This window comes from Bombina bombina, chromosome 1 (assembly GCF_027579735.1).
Source record: "Bombina bombina isolate aBomBom1 chromosome 1, aBomBom1.pri, whole genome shotgun sequence".
In the NCBI taxonomy this organism is placed as follows: domain Eukaryota; kingdom Metazoa; phylum Chordata; class Amphibia; order Anura; family Bombinatoridae; genus Bombina; species Bombina bombina.
The window spans coordinates 251,004,571-251,018,592 of NC_069499.1; the positions used below are offsets into that span (position 1 = coordinate 251,004,571).

The 14,022-nt window shown below is 40.7% G+C and overlaps 1 protein-coding gene across 1 annotated transcript in view; it reads right to left on the minus strand.

Moving 5' to 3' along the window:
* Nucleotides 1-14,022, minus strand: part of ARHGAP5 (Rho GTPase activating protein 5) — a 487,952-nt gene that overhangs the window by 89,176 nt on the left and 384,754 nt on the right. The window lies entirely within an intron of this gene.

A 14,022-nucleotide genomic window follows, 5' to 3' on the forward strand; every position in this document is an offset into this window, starting at 1 on the left:
ACCCATTAGCAAAAAGGATGATTAACCCCTCGATACCCAAAACGGATAAAACAGATATCAATTAAGATTTAACGCTTTTAATCACAGTCAGCACACTGTCACAGAGCTGCTGTGACTGATTACCTCCCTCACAAATGAAATTTGCAGACCCCTGAGCTCTCTAGAGACGTCCTGGATCAAGGAGGAAGAAGCAGAAAGACTGTGCAATAATTTTAACTGCGCAACAAGGCGCTAAAACAAGGGCCCTCCCACTCCAATCACAACAGTGGGAGCCCTGATATAACGGTTTCCATGCAGAAAAATATGTTAGCCATGTGGAAAAAAATCATGCCCAAAGCGATTTATCACCAAAGTACCTCACAAAAAACGAATAACATGCCAGTAAACGTTTTATTAAAAAACATTTTTCAATGTCATGCAAAGCTATCACTAAGCCTGCTACCAGTCGCTACCACTGCAGAGAAGGCTTAAGTATTATTTCAGTGTTAACAGTATTTTCTCAGTCAAATTCTAGTCCCTAGAATATAACTCGACTGCGCATACATTTATCAGCCTGATACCAGTTGCTACTACTGCATTTAAGGCTGTACTTACATCATACGGTAACAGCAGTATTTTCTTAGTCAATTCCATTCCCAGAAAATAAAGTACTGCACATACCTCATTTGCGGAGGACCCCGCATGCTATTCCCAGTTTCTGAAGTTACCCCACTCCTCAGAATGTCGAGAACAGCCAGTGGATCTTAGTTACGCCTGCTAAGATCATAGATAAAAAACGCAGGCAGTTTCTTCTTCCAAATACTGCCTGAGATAGAAAAAAAGCACACTCCGGTGCCATTTAAAATAACAAACTTTTGATTGAAGAATAATTAAGTAAAAACTCCAGCTCCTCTCGCGACCTCCTTCTTTGTTGAGGGTTGCAAGAGAATGACTGGATATGACATGTGAGGGGAGGAGCTATATAGCAGCTCTGCTTGGGTGATCCTCTTGCAACTTCCTGTTGGGAAGGAGAATATATCCCATAAGTAATGGATGACCCGTGGACTGAACACACTTAACAAGAGAAATTGCTTTATTCTTCTGTTAACCAACACATTGCAGTTAAACTGGTACCTTAGTGTAACTGTGTAATTTAAAATTTTATTTTATTTAAAAATGACCTGCAGAAAAATTTTCACTAAAAAAATCTCATTGCAGAAAGTGAAGAACAGTTCTGCATCTGGGGATATGGACTGCTTAACCCCTTAATGACAGAGGACGTACCAGGTACGTCATAGAAAATACTCCCCTTAATGACAATTGACGTACCTGGTACGTCCTCTGTTGTTTGAATTGCTTGTAAGTGAAATAAACACCGGATGGAGATGAAGGGGTATCTCCGTTGCTTAGTAAGGGATCTGGGAGGGGGAGGGATGTAGATTGTTCAGGGGGGGGCAGCTACACTACAGAAAACAAATTTTACATATAAAAAAGTAAAAAAAAAACAATTTTGGGGGGCAAATTGGGTACTGGCAGACAGCTGCCAGTACCCAAGATGGCGGCAAATAGTTAGAGGGGGAGGGTTAGAGAGATGTATGGGGGGGGGGGGATCAGGGAGGTTGTGGGGTAAGGGGGGATCCATCACTGCAGACTGTATGAAAAAAAAATAAATGCTTTTTATTTCAGTACTGGCAGACTTTCTGCCAGTACTTAAGATGGCGGTGACAATTGTGAGGTGGGGGAGGGAAGAGAGCTGTTTGAGGGAGGTCAGGGGGGGATGTGTCAGATGGGAGGCTGATCTCTACACTAAAGCTAAAAAGTAACCCTACAAGCTACTTAATTAACCCCTTAACTGCTGGGCATATTACAAGTGTGGTGCGTAGCAGCATTTAACGGCCTTATTATTACCAAAAAGCAACACCAAAGCCATATATGTCTGCTATTTCTGAACAAAGGGGATCCTAGAGAAGCATTTACAACAATTTGTGCCATAATTGCACAAGCTGTTTGTAAATAATTTCAGTGAGAAACCTTAAATTGTGAAAAATGTAAAAACATTTTTTAATTTGATCGTATTTGGTGGGGAAATGGTGGCATGAAATATACCAAAATGGGCCTAGATCAATAATTTTGGTTGTCTACTACACTACACTAAAGCTAAAATTAAACCTAAAAGCTCCCTACAAGCTCCCTAATTAACCCCTTCACTGCTGGGCATAATACACGTTTGGTGTGCAGCGGCACTTAGTGGCCTTCTAATTACCAAAAAGCAATGCCAAAGCCATATATGTCTGCTATTTCTGAACAAAGAGGATCCCAGAGAAGTATTTACAACCATTTATGCCATAATTGCATAAGCTGTTTGTAAATAAACTCAGTGAGAAACCTAAAGTTTGTGAAAAAAATTGTGAAAAAGTCAACAATTTCTTTTATTTGATCGCATTTGGCGGTGAAATGGTGGCATGAAATATACCAAAATGGGCCTAGATCAATACTTTGGGATGTCTTCTAAATAAAAATATATACATGTCAAGGGATATTCAGGGATTCCTGAAAGATATCAGTGTCCCACTGTAACTAGCGCTAATTTTGAAAAAAAGTGGTTTGGAAATAGCAAAGTGCTACTTGTATTTTTTGCCCTATAACTTGGAAAAAAAAGCAAAGAACATGTAAACATTGGGTATTTCTAAACTCGGGACAAAATTTAGAAACTATTTAGAATGGGTGTTTTTTGGTGGTTGTAGATGTGTAACAGATTTTGGAGGTCAAAGTTAGAAAAAGTGTATTTTTTTTCAATTTTTTCCTCATATTTTATATTTTTTTTATAATAAATGATAAGATATGATGAAAATAATGGTATCTTTAGAAAGTCCATTTAATGGCGAGAAAAACGGTATATAATATGTGTGGGTACAGTAAATGAGTAAGAGGGAAATTACAGCTAAACACAAACACTGCAAAAATGTAAAAATAGCCATTGTCATTAAGGGTAAAAAAAAATTGAAAAATGGTCCGGTCATTAAGGGGTTAAACAAATTCAAGTAATGCAAAAAACATAATTTATGTAAGAACTTACCTGATAAATTCATTTCTTTCATATTAGCAGTCCATGAGCTAGTGACGTATGGGATATACATTCCTACCAGGAGGGGCAAAGTTTCCCAAACCTTAAAATGCCTATAAATACACCCCTCACCACACCCACAAATCAGTTTAACGAATAGCCAAGAAGTGGGGTGATAAGAAAAAAGTGCGAAAGCATATAAAATAAGGAATTGGAATAATTGTGCTTTATACAAAAAAATCATAACCACCACAAAAAGGGTGGGCCTCATGGACTCTTGCTAATATGAAAGAAATGAATTTATCAGGTAAGTTCTTACATAAATTATGTTTTCTTTCATGTAATTAGCAAGAGTCCATGAGCTAGTGACGTATGGGATAATGAATACCCAAGATGTGGATCTTCCACGCAAGAGTCACTAGAGAGGGAGGGATAAAATAAAGACAGCCAATTCCTGCTGAAAATAATCCACACCCAAAATAAAGTTTAATGAAAACATAAGCAGAAGATTCAAACTGAAACCGCTGCCTGAAGTACTTTTCTACCAAAAACTGCTTCAGAAGAAGAAAACACATCAAAATGGTAGAATTTAGTAAAAGTATGCAAAGAGGACCAAGTTGCTGCTTTGCAAATCTGATCAACCGAAGCTTCAATCCTAAACGCCCAGGAAGTAGAAACTGACCTAGTGGAATGAACTGTAATCCTTTGGGGCGGAGTTTTACCCGACTCGACATAGGCATGATGAATTAAAGATTTCAACCAAGATGCCAAAGAAATGGCAGAAGCTTTCTGGCTTTTTCTAGAACCAGAAAAGATGAAAAATAGACTAGAAGTCTTTCGGAAAGACTTGGTAGCTTCAACATAATAATACAAAGCTCTAACAACATCCAAAGAATGCAATGATTTCTCCTTAGAATTCTTAGGATTAGGACATAATGAAGGAACCACAATTTCTCTACTAATGTTGTTAGAATACACAACCTTAGGAAAAAATTCAAAAGAAGTTCGCAACACCGCCTTATCCTGATGAAAAATCAGAAAAGGAGACTCACAAGAAAGAGCAGATAATTCAGAGACTCTTCTGGCAGAAGAGATGGCCAAAAGAAACAAAACTTTCCAAGAAGAAGTTTAATGTCCAAATGAATGCATGTGTTCAAAAGGAGGAGCTAGAAGAGCCCCCAGAACCAAATTCAAACTCCAAGGAGGAGAAATTGACTGAATGACAGGTTTTATACGAACCAAGTCTTGTACAAAACAATGAATATCAGGAAGATTAGCAATCTTTCTGTGAAAAAGAACAGAAAGGGCAGAGATTTGTCCTGTCAAGGAACTTGCGGACAAACCTTTATCTAAACCATCCTGAAGAAACTTGTAAAAAAATTCTCGGAATTCTAAAAGAATGCCAGGAAAAATGATGAGAAGACACTAAGAAATATAAGTCTTCCAGACTCTATAATATATCTCTCTAGATACAGATTTACGAGCCTGTAACATAGTATTAATCACAGAGTCAGAGAAACCTCTTTGACCAAGAATCAAGCGTTCAATCTCCATACCCTTAAATTTAAAGATTTGAGATCCTGATGGAAAAAAGGACCTTGCGACAGAAGGTCTGGTCTTAATGGAAGAGCCCACGGTTGGCAAGAGGCCATCCGAAAAAGAATCCGTCCATGCTGGAGCTACCAGCAGAACAAACGAGCATTCCTTCAGAATCTTGGAGATTACTCTTGGAAGAAGAACTAGAGGCGGAGAGATATAGGCAGGATGATACTTCCAAGGAAGTGATAATGCATTCACTGCCTCCGCCTGAGGATCCCGGGGTCTGAACAGATACCTGGGAAGTTTCTTGTTTAGATGAGAAACCATCAGATCTATTTCTGGAAGTTCCCACATTTGAACAATCTGAAGAAATACCTCTGGGTGAAGAGACCATTCACCCGGATACAACGTTTGACGACTGAGAAAATCCGCTTCCTAATTGTCTATACCTGGGAAATGAACCGCAGAGATTAGACAGGAGCTGGATTCTGCCCAAACCAGAATTCGAGATACTTCTTTCATAGCCAGAGGACTGTGAGTCCCTCCTTGATGATTGATGTATGCCACAGTTGTGACATTGTCTGTCTGAAAACAAATGAACGACTCTCTCTTCAGAAGAGGCCAAGACTGAAGAGCTCTGAAAATTGCACGGAGTTCCAAAATATTGATCGGTAATCTCACCTCCTGAGATTCCCAAACCCCTTGTGCCGTCAGAGACCCCCACACAGCTCCCCAACCTGTAAGACTTGCATCTGTTGAAATTACAGTCCAGGTCGGAAGAACAAAAGAAGCCCCCTGAACTAAACGATGGTGATCTGTCCACCACGTCAGAGAGTGTCGTACAATCGGTTTTAAAGATATTAATTGAGATATCTTTGTGTAATCCCTGCACCATTGGTTCAGCATACAGAGCTGAAGAGGTCGCATGTGAAAATGAGCAAAGGAGATCGCGTCCGATGCAGCAGTCATAAGACCTAAAATTTCCATGCATAAGGCTACCAAAGGGAATGATTGTGACTGAAGGTTTTGACAAGCTGATATCAATGTTAGACTTCTCTTGTCTGACAAAGACACAGTCATAGACACTGAATCTACCTGGGAACCTAAAAAGGTTACCCTTGTCTGAGGAATCAATGAACTTTTTGGTAAATTGATCCTCCAACCATGATCTTGAAGAAACAACACAAGTCGATACGTATGAGATTCTGTAAAATGTGAAGACTGAGCAAGTACCAAGATATTGTCCAAATAAGGAAATACCAATACCCTGTTCTCTGAATACAGACAGAAGGGCACCGAGAACCTTTGTAAAAATTCTTGGAGCTGATGCTAAGCCAAACGGTAGAGCCACAAAACTGGTAATGCTTGTCTAAAAAAGAGAATCTCAGAAACTAAAAGTGATCTGGATGAATCGGAATATGCAGATATGCATCCTGTAAATCTATTGTAGACATATAATGCCCTTGCTGAACAAAAGGCAGGATAGTCCTTACAGCTACCATCTTGAATGTTGGTATCCTTACATAACGATTCAATATTGATAGATCCAGAACTGGTCTGAAGGAATTGACCTTCTTTGGTACAATGAAGAGATAGAATAAAACCCCAGCCCCTGTTCCAGAACTGGAACTGGCATAATTACTCCAAGCAACTCTAGATCTGAAACACATTTCAGAAATGCTTGAGCCTTTGCTGGGTTTACTGGGACACGGGAAAGAAAAAAAATCTCTTTGCAGGAGGCCTTAACTTGAAGCCAATTCTGTACCCTTCTGAAACAATGTTCTGAAACCAGAGATTGTGAACGGAATTGATCCAAATTTCTTTGAAAAGAACGTAAACTGCCCCATACCAGCTGAGCTGGAATGAGGGCCGCACCTTCATGGGGACTTAGGAGCTGGCTTTGGGTTTCTATAAGGCTTGGATATATTCCAAAGTGAAGAAGGTTTGCAAACTGATACCGCTCCTGAGGATGAAGGATCAGGCTTTTGTTCCTTGTTGTGATGAAAGGAACGAAAACAATTATTAGACCTAAATTTACCTCAGATTTTTTATCCTGTGGTAAAAAAGTTCCCTTCCTTCCAGTAACAGTTGAGATAAAAGAATCCAACTGAGAACCGAACAATTTATTACCCTGGAAAGAAAGGGATAGCAAAGTTGACTTAGAAGACATATCAGCATTCCAAGTTTTAAGCCATAAAGCTCTTCTAGCTAAAAACAGAATTTATGCTTACCTGATAAATTACTTTCTCCAACGGTGTGTCCGGTCCACGGCGTCATCCTTACTTGTGGGATATTCTCTTCCCCAACAGGAAATGGCAAAGAGTCCCAGCAAAGCTGGCCATATAGTCCCTCCTAGGCTCCGCCCACCCCAGTCATTCGACCGACGGACAGGAGGAAATATATATAGGAGAAACCGTGGTGACTGTAGTTAAAGAAAATAAATTATCAGACCTGATTAAAAAACCAGGGCGGGCCGTGGACCGGACACACCGTTGGAGAAAGTAATTTATCAGGTAAGCATAAATTCTGTTTTCTCCAACATTGGTGTGTCCGGTCCACGGCGTCATCCTTACTTGTGGGAACCAATACCAAAGCTTTAGGACACGGATGAAGGGAGGGAGCAAATCAGGTTACCTAAACGGAAGGCACCACAGCTTGCAAAACTTTTCTCCCAAAAATAGCCTCCGAAGAAGCAAAAGTATCAAATTTGTAAAATTTAGCAAAAGTGTGCAGTGAAGACCAAGTCGCTGCCTTACATATCTGGTCAACAGAAGCCTCGTTCTTGAAGGCCCATGTGGAAGCCACAGCTCTAGTGGAGTGAGCTGTAATTCTTTCAGGAGGCTGCCGTCCAGCAGTCTCGTAAGCCAATCGGATAATGCTTTTAAGCCAAAAGGAAAGAGAGGTAGAAGTCGCCTTTTGACCTCTCCTTTTACCAGAATAAACAACGAACAAGGAGGATGTTTGTCTGAAATCTTTAGTAGCCTCTAAATAGAACTTTAGAGCACGGACAACGTCCAAATTGTGTAACAAACGTTCCTTCTTTGAAACTGGATTCGGACACAAAGAAGATACAACTATCTCCTGGTTAATATTTTTGTTAGAAACAACTTTAGGAAGAAAACCAGGCTTAGTACGCAAAACCACCTTATCTGCATGGAACACCAGATAGGGCGGAGAACACTGCAGAGCAGATAACTCTGAAACTCTTCTAGCAGAAGAAATTGCAACCAAAAACAAAACTTTCCAAGATAGTAACTTAATATCTATGGAATGTAAAGGTTCAAACGGAACCCCTTGAAGAACTGAAAGAACTAGATTTAGACTCCAGGGAGGAGTCAAAGGTCTGTAAACAGGCTTAATCCGAACCAAAGCCTGAACAAATGCTTGAACATCTGGCACAGCTGCCAGTCTTTTGTGTAGTAAGACAGATAAAGCAGAGATCTGTCCCTTTAGAGAACTTGCAGATAATCCTTTCTCCAAACCTTCTTGCAGAAAGGAGAGAATCTTAGAAATTTTTATCTTATTCCATGGGAATCCTTTGGATTCACACCAACAGATATATTTTTTCCATATCTTATGGTAAATTTTTCTAGTTACAGGTTTTCTGGCCTGAACCAGAGTATCTATAACAGAATCTGAAAACCCACGCTTTGATAAAATCAAGCGTTCAATCTCCAAGCCGTCAGTTGGAGGGAGACCAGATTTGGATGTTCGAATGGACCCTGAACAAGAAGGTCCTGTCTCAAAGGTAGCTTCCATGGTGGAGCCGATGACATATTCACCAGGTCTGCATACCAAGTCCTGCGTGGCCACGCAGGAGCTATCAAGATCACCAAGGCCCTCTCCTGATTGATCCTGGCTACTACCCTGGGAATGAGAGGAAACGGTAGGAATACATAAGCTAGGTTGAAGGTCCAAGGTGCTACTAGTGCATCTACTAGAGTCGCCTTGGGATCCCTGGATCTGGACCCGTAGCAAGGAACCTTGAAGTTCTGACGAGACGCCATCAGATCCATGTCTGGAATGCCCCATAATTGAGTTATTTGGGCAAAGATTTCCAGATGGAGTTCCCACTCCCCCGGATGGAATGTCTGACGACTCAGAAAATCCGCTTCCCAATTTTCCACTCCTGGGATGTGGATCGCAGATAGGTGGCAGGAGTGATCCTCCGCCCATTGAATTATTTTGGTCACTTCTTTCATCGCCAGGGAACTCTTTGTTCCCCCCTGATGATTGATATATGCAACAGTCGTCATGTTGTCTGATTGAAACCTTATGAATTTGGCCTTTGCTAGTTGAGGCCAAGCTCTGAGAGCATTGAATATCGCTCTCAGTTCCAGAATGTTTATCGGGAGAAGAGACTCTTCCCGAGACCATAGTCCCTGAGCTTTCAGGGATTCCCAGACCGCGCCCCAGCCCACCAGACTGGCGTCGGTCGTGACAATGACCCACTCTGGTCTGCGGAAGCTCATTCCCTGGGATAGATTGTCCAGGGTCAGCCACCAACGGAGTGAATCTCTGGTCTTTTGATCTACTTGAATCATTGGAGACAAGTCTGTATAATCCCCATTCCACTGTTTGAGCATGCACAGTTGTAATGGTTTTAGATGAATTCGTGCAAAAGGGACTATGTCCATTGTTGCAACCATCAATCCTACTACTTCCATGCACTGCGCTATGGAAGGACGAGGAACAGAATGAAGCATTTGACAAGAGCTTAGAAGTTTTGATTTTCTGACCTCTGTCAGAAAAATCCTCATTTCTAAGGAATCTATTATTGTTCCCAAGAAGGGAACTCTTGTTGACGGGGACAGAGAACTTTTTTCTTTGTTCACCTTCCATCCGTGAGATCTGAGAAAGGCTAGAACGATCTCCGTATGAGCCTTTGCTTTTGACAGAGACGACGCTTGTATTAGAATGTCGTCCAAGTAAGGTACTACTGCAATGCCCCTTGGTCTTAGAACCGCTAGAAGGGACCCTAGCACCTTTGTGAAAATCCTTGGAGCAGTGGCCAACCCGAATGGGAGGGCCACAAACTGGTAATGCTTGTCCAGAAAAGCGAACCTTAGGAACTGATGATGTTCCTTGTGGATAGGAATGTGTAGGTACGCATCCTTTAGATCCACGGTAGTCATAAATTGACTTTCCTGGATGGTGGGTAGAATCGTTCAAATAGTTTCCATTTTGAACGATGGTACCCTGAGAAATTTGTTTAGGATCTTCAAATCCAAAATTGGTCTGAACGTTCCCTCCTTTTTGGGAACTACGAACAGATTGGAATAAAATCCCATTCCTTGTTCCTTTATTGGAACTGGGTGTATCACTCCCATTTTTAACAGGTCTTCTACACAATGTAAGAATGCCTGTCTCTTTATTTGGTTTGAGGATAAGGGAGACCTGTGGAACCTTCCCCTTGGGGGTAGTTCCTTGAATTCCAGGAGATAACCTTTAGAAACTATTTCTAGCGCCCAAGGATCCTGAACATCTCTTGCCCAAGCCTGAGCAAAGAGAGAGAGTCTGCCCCCCACTCGATCCGGTCCCGGATCGGGGGCTACTACTTCATGCTGTTTTGCTTCTTGGCCTGCTTACCCTTGTTCCAGCCTTGCATTGGTTTCCAGGCTGGTTTGGGTTGTGAGGTATTACCCTCTTGCTTAGAGGATGCAGAATTAGAGGCTGGTCCGTTTCTGCGAAAAGGACGAAAATTAGGCTTATTTTTAGCCTTAAAAGACCTATCCTGTGGAAGGGCGTGGCCCTTTCCCCCAGTGATGTCTGAAATAATCTCTTTCAATTCTGGTCCAAATAAAGTTTAACCCTTGAAAGGGATGTTAAGCAATTTTGTCTTGGATGACACATCCGCTGACCAAGACTTTAGCCAAAGCGCTCTGCGCGCCACGATAGCAAACCCTGAATTTTTCGCCGCTAGTCTAGCTAATTGCAAAGCGGCATCTAAAATAAAAGAGTTAGCCAATTTAAGTGCGTGAACTCTGTCCATAACCTCCTCATATGGAGTTTCTCTACTGAGCGACTTTTCTAGTTCCTCGAACCAGAACCACGCTGCCGTAGTGACAGGAACAATGCATGAAATTGGTTGTAGAAGGTAGCCTTGCTGTACAAAAATCTTTTTAAGCAAACCTAATTTTTTATCCATAGGATCTTTGAAAGCACAACTATCTTCAATAGGAATAGTAGTGCGTTTGTTTAGAGTAGAAACTGCCCCCTCGACCTTGGGGACTGTCTGCCATAAATCCTTTCTGGGGTCGACCATAGGAAATAATTTCTTAAATATAGGGGGGGGGACAAAAGGTATGCCAGGCTTTTCCCACTCCTTATTTACTATGTCCGCCACCCGCTTGGGTATAGGAAAAGCGTCGGGGGGCACCGGAACCTCTAGGAACTTGTCCATCTTGCATAATTTCTCTGGAATGACCAAGTTGTCACAATCATCCAGAGTAGATAACACCTCCTTAAGCAGTGCGCGGAGATGTTCTAATTTAAATTTAAATGTCACAACATCAGGTTCAGCTTGATGAGAATTTTTTCCTGAATCTGAGATTTCTCCATCAGACAAAACCTCCCTCATATTGCCCCTTCAGATTGGTGTGAGGGTATGACAGAACAATTATCATCAGCGCCCTTTTGCTCTTCAGTGTTTAAAACAGAGCAATCGCGCTTTCTCTGATAAGTAGGCATTTTGGATAAAAGATTTGCTATGGAGTTATCCATTACAGCCGTTAATTGTTGCATGGTAATAAGTATTGGCGCACTAGATGTACTAGGGGCCTCCTGCGTGGGCAAAACTGGTGTAGACACAGTAGGAGATGATGTAGTATTATGTTTACTCCCCTCATCTGAGGAATCATCTTGGGCAATATCATTATCTGTGGCAGTACTGTCCTTACTTTGTTTGGACGCTATGGCACAATTATCACATAAATTTAAATGGGGAGACACATTGGCTTTCATACATATAGAACATAGCTTATCTGAAGGTACAGACATGTTAAACAGGTTTAAACTTGTCAACAAAGCACAAAAAACGTTTTAAAATAAAACCGTTACTGTCTCTTTAAATTTCAAACAGAAAACACTTTATTACTGAATATGTGAAAAAGTATGAAGGAATTGTTCAAAAATTACCAAAATTTCACCACAGTGTCTTAAAGCATTAAAAGTATTGCACACCAAATTTCAGAGCTTTAACCCTTAAAATAACGGAACCGGAGCCGTTTTAAAATTTAACCCCTATACAGTCCCAGCTATAGTCTTTGCTGAGACCCAACCAAGCCCAAAGGGGAATACGATACCAAATGACGCCTTCTAGAAGCTTTTTTAGCGATTCTTAGATCCTCACACATGCATCTGCATGCCCTGCTCTCCAAAAACAACTGCGCAGTAATGGCGCGAAAATGAGGCTCAGTCTATAACTAAAAAGGCCCCCTGACTGAAAAAGGTGTCCAACACAGTGCCTGACGTTTTATAAACGTTCCCCAAGATTATAAATGCCAATTGATAGCCTAAATCTGAATAATATGCCCAAATAAAGCAATCGATTTAGCCCATAAAAATGTCTACCAGTTTTTTAGCCCTTATTAAGCCCTTTATTCTGTATGTTTGACTAAGAAAATGGCTTACCGGTCCCCATGAGGGGAAATGACAGCCTTCCAGCATTACACAGTCTTGTTAGAAATATGGCTAGTCATACCTTAAGCAGAAAAGTCTGCTGTTTCCCCCAACTGAAGTTACTTCATCTCAACAGTCCTATGTGGAAACCGCAATCGATTTTAGTTACTGTCTGCTAAAATCATCTTCCTCTTACAAACAGAAATCTTCATCCTTTTCTGTTTCAGAGTAAATAGTACATACCAGCACTATTTTAAAATAACAAACACTTGATAGAAGAATAAAAACTACATTAAAACACCAAAAAAACTCTTAACCATCTCCGTGGAGATGTTGCCTGTGCAACGGCAAAGAGAATGACTGGGGTGGGCGGAGCCTAGGAGGGACTATATGGCCAGCTTTGCTGGGACTCTTTGCCATTTCCTGTTGGGGAAGAGAATATCCCACAAGTAAGGATGACGCCGTGGACCGGACACACCAATGTTGGAGAAATAGTTAGAGACATATACCTGACATCAATTCTAATGATATCAAAGATGGCATCACAAATAAAATAATTAGCATGTTATAGAATAATAATGCTATGAGAATTATGATCTGTTACTTGTTGCGCTAAAGCTTCTAACCAAAAAGTTGAAGCTGCAGCAACATCCGCTAAAAATATAGCAGGAGTAGAGACAGCCCCATTAACCTTAGGGATTTTGTCCCAAACTCTAATCTGTCAGATGGCACAGGATATAATTGCTTAAAACGTTTTAAAAGGAGTAAATGAATTACCCAAATTATTCCATTCCCTGGAAATTACTTCAGAAATAGCATCAGGGACAGGAAACACTTCTGGAATAACTACAGGAGATTTAAAAACCTTATTTAAACGTTTAGTTTTAGTATCAAGAGGACCAGAATCCTCTATTTCTAATGCAATTAATACTTCTTTAAATAAAGAACGAATAAATTCCATCTTGAACAAATACAAAGATTTATCAGCATCAACCTCTGAGACAGAAACCTCTGAACCAGAAGAACCATTATCAGTATCAGAATGATGATGTTCATTTAAAAATTCATCTGAAAAAAGAGAAATTTTAAAAGACTTTTATGTATACTAGAAGGAGAAATAACAGACATAGCCTTCTTAATGGATTTAGAAACAAAATCTCTTATGTTATCAGGAACACTCTGAGTATTAGATGTTGACGGAACAGCAACAGGTAATGTAACAGTACTAAAGGAAATTTTATCTGCATTAACAAGTTTGTCATAACATTTAATACAAACAACAGCTGAAGGAACAGATACCAAAAGTGATACACTTAGCTTTGGTAGCTCCAGCACCGGGCAGCGATTTTCCTGAAGTATCTTCTGACTCAGTTGCAACGTGGAACATCTTGCGATATGTAATAGAAAAAACAACATATAAAGCAAAATTGATCAAATTCCTTAAATGACAGTTTCAGGAATGGGAAAAAAATGCCAGTGAACAAGCTTCTAGCAACCAGAAACAATAAATAATGAGACTTAAATAATGTGGAGACAAAAGTGACGCCCATATTTTTTTAGCGCCAAATAAGACGCCCACATTATTTGGCGCCTAAATGCTTTTGGCGCCAAAAATGACGCCACATCCGGAACGCCGACACTTTTGACGCAAAAGAACGTCAAAAAATGACGCAACTTCCGGCGACACGTATGACGCCGGAAACAGAAAAAATTTTGCGCCAAAAAAGTCCGCGCCAAGAATGACGCAATAAAATGAAGCATTTTCAGCCCCCGCAAGCCTAACAGCCCACAGGAAAAAAGTCAAATTTTTTAAGGTAAGA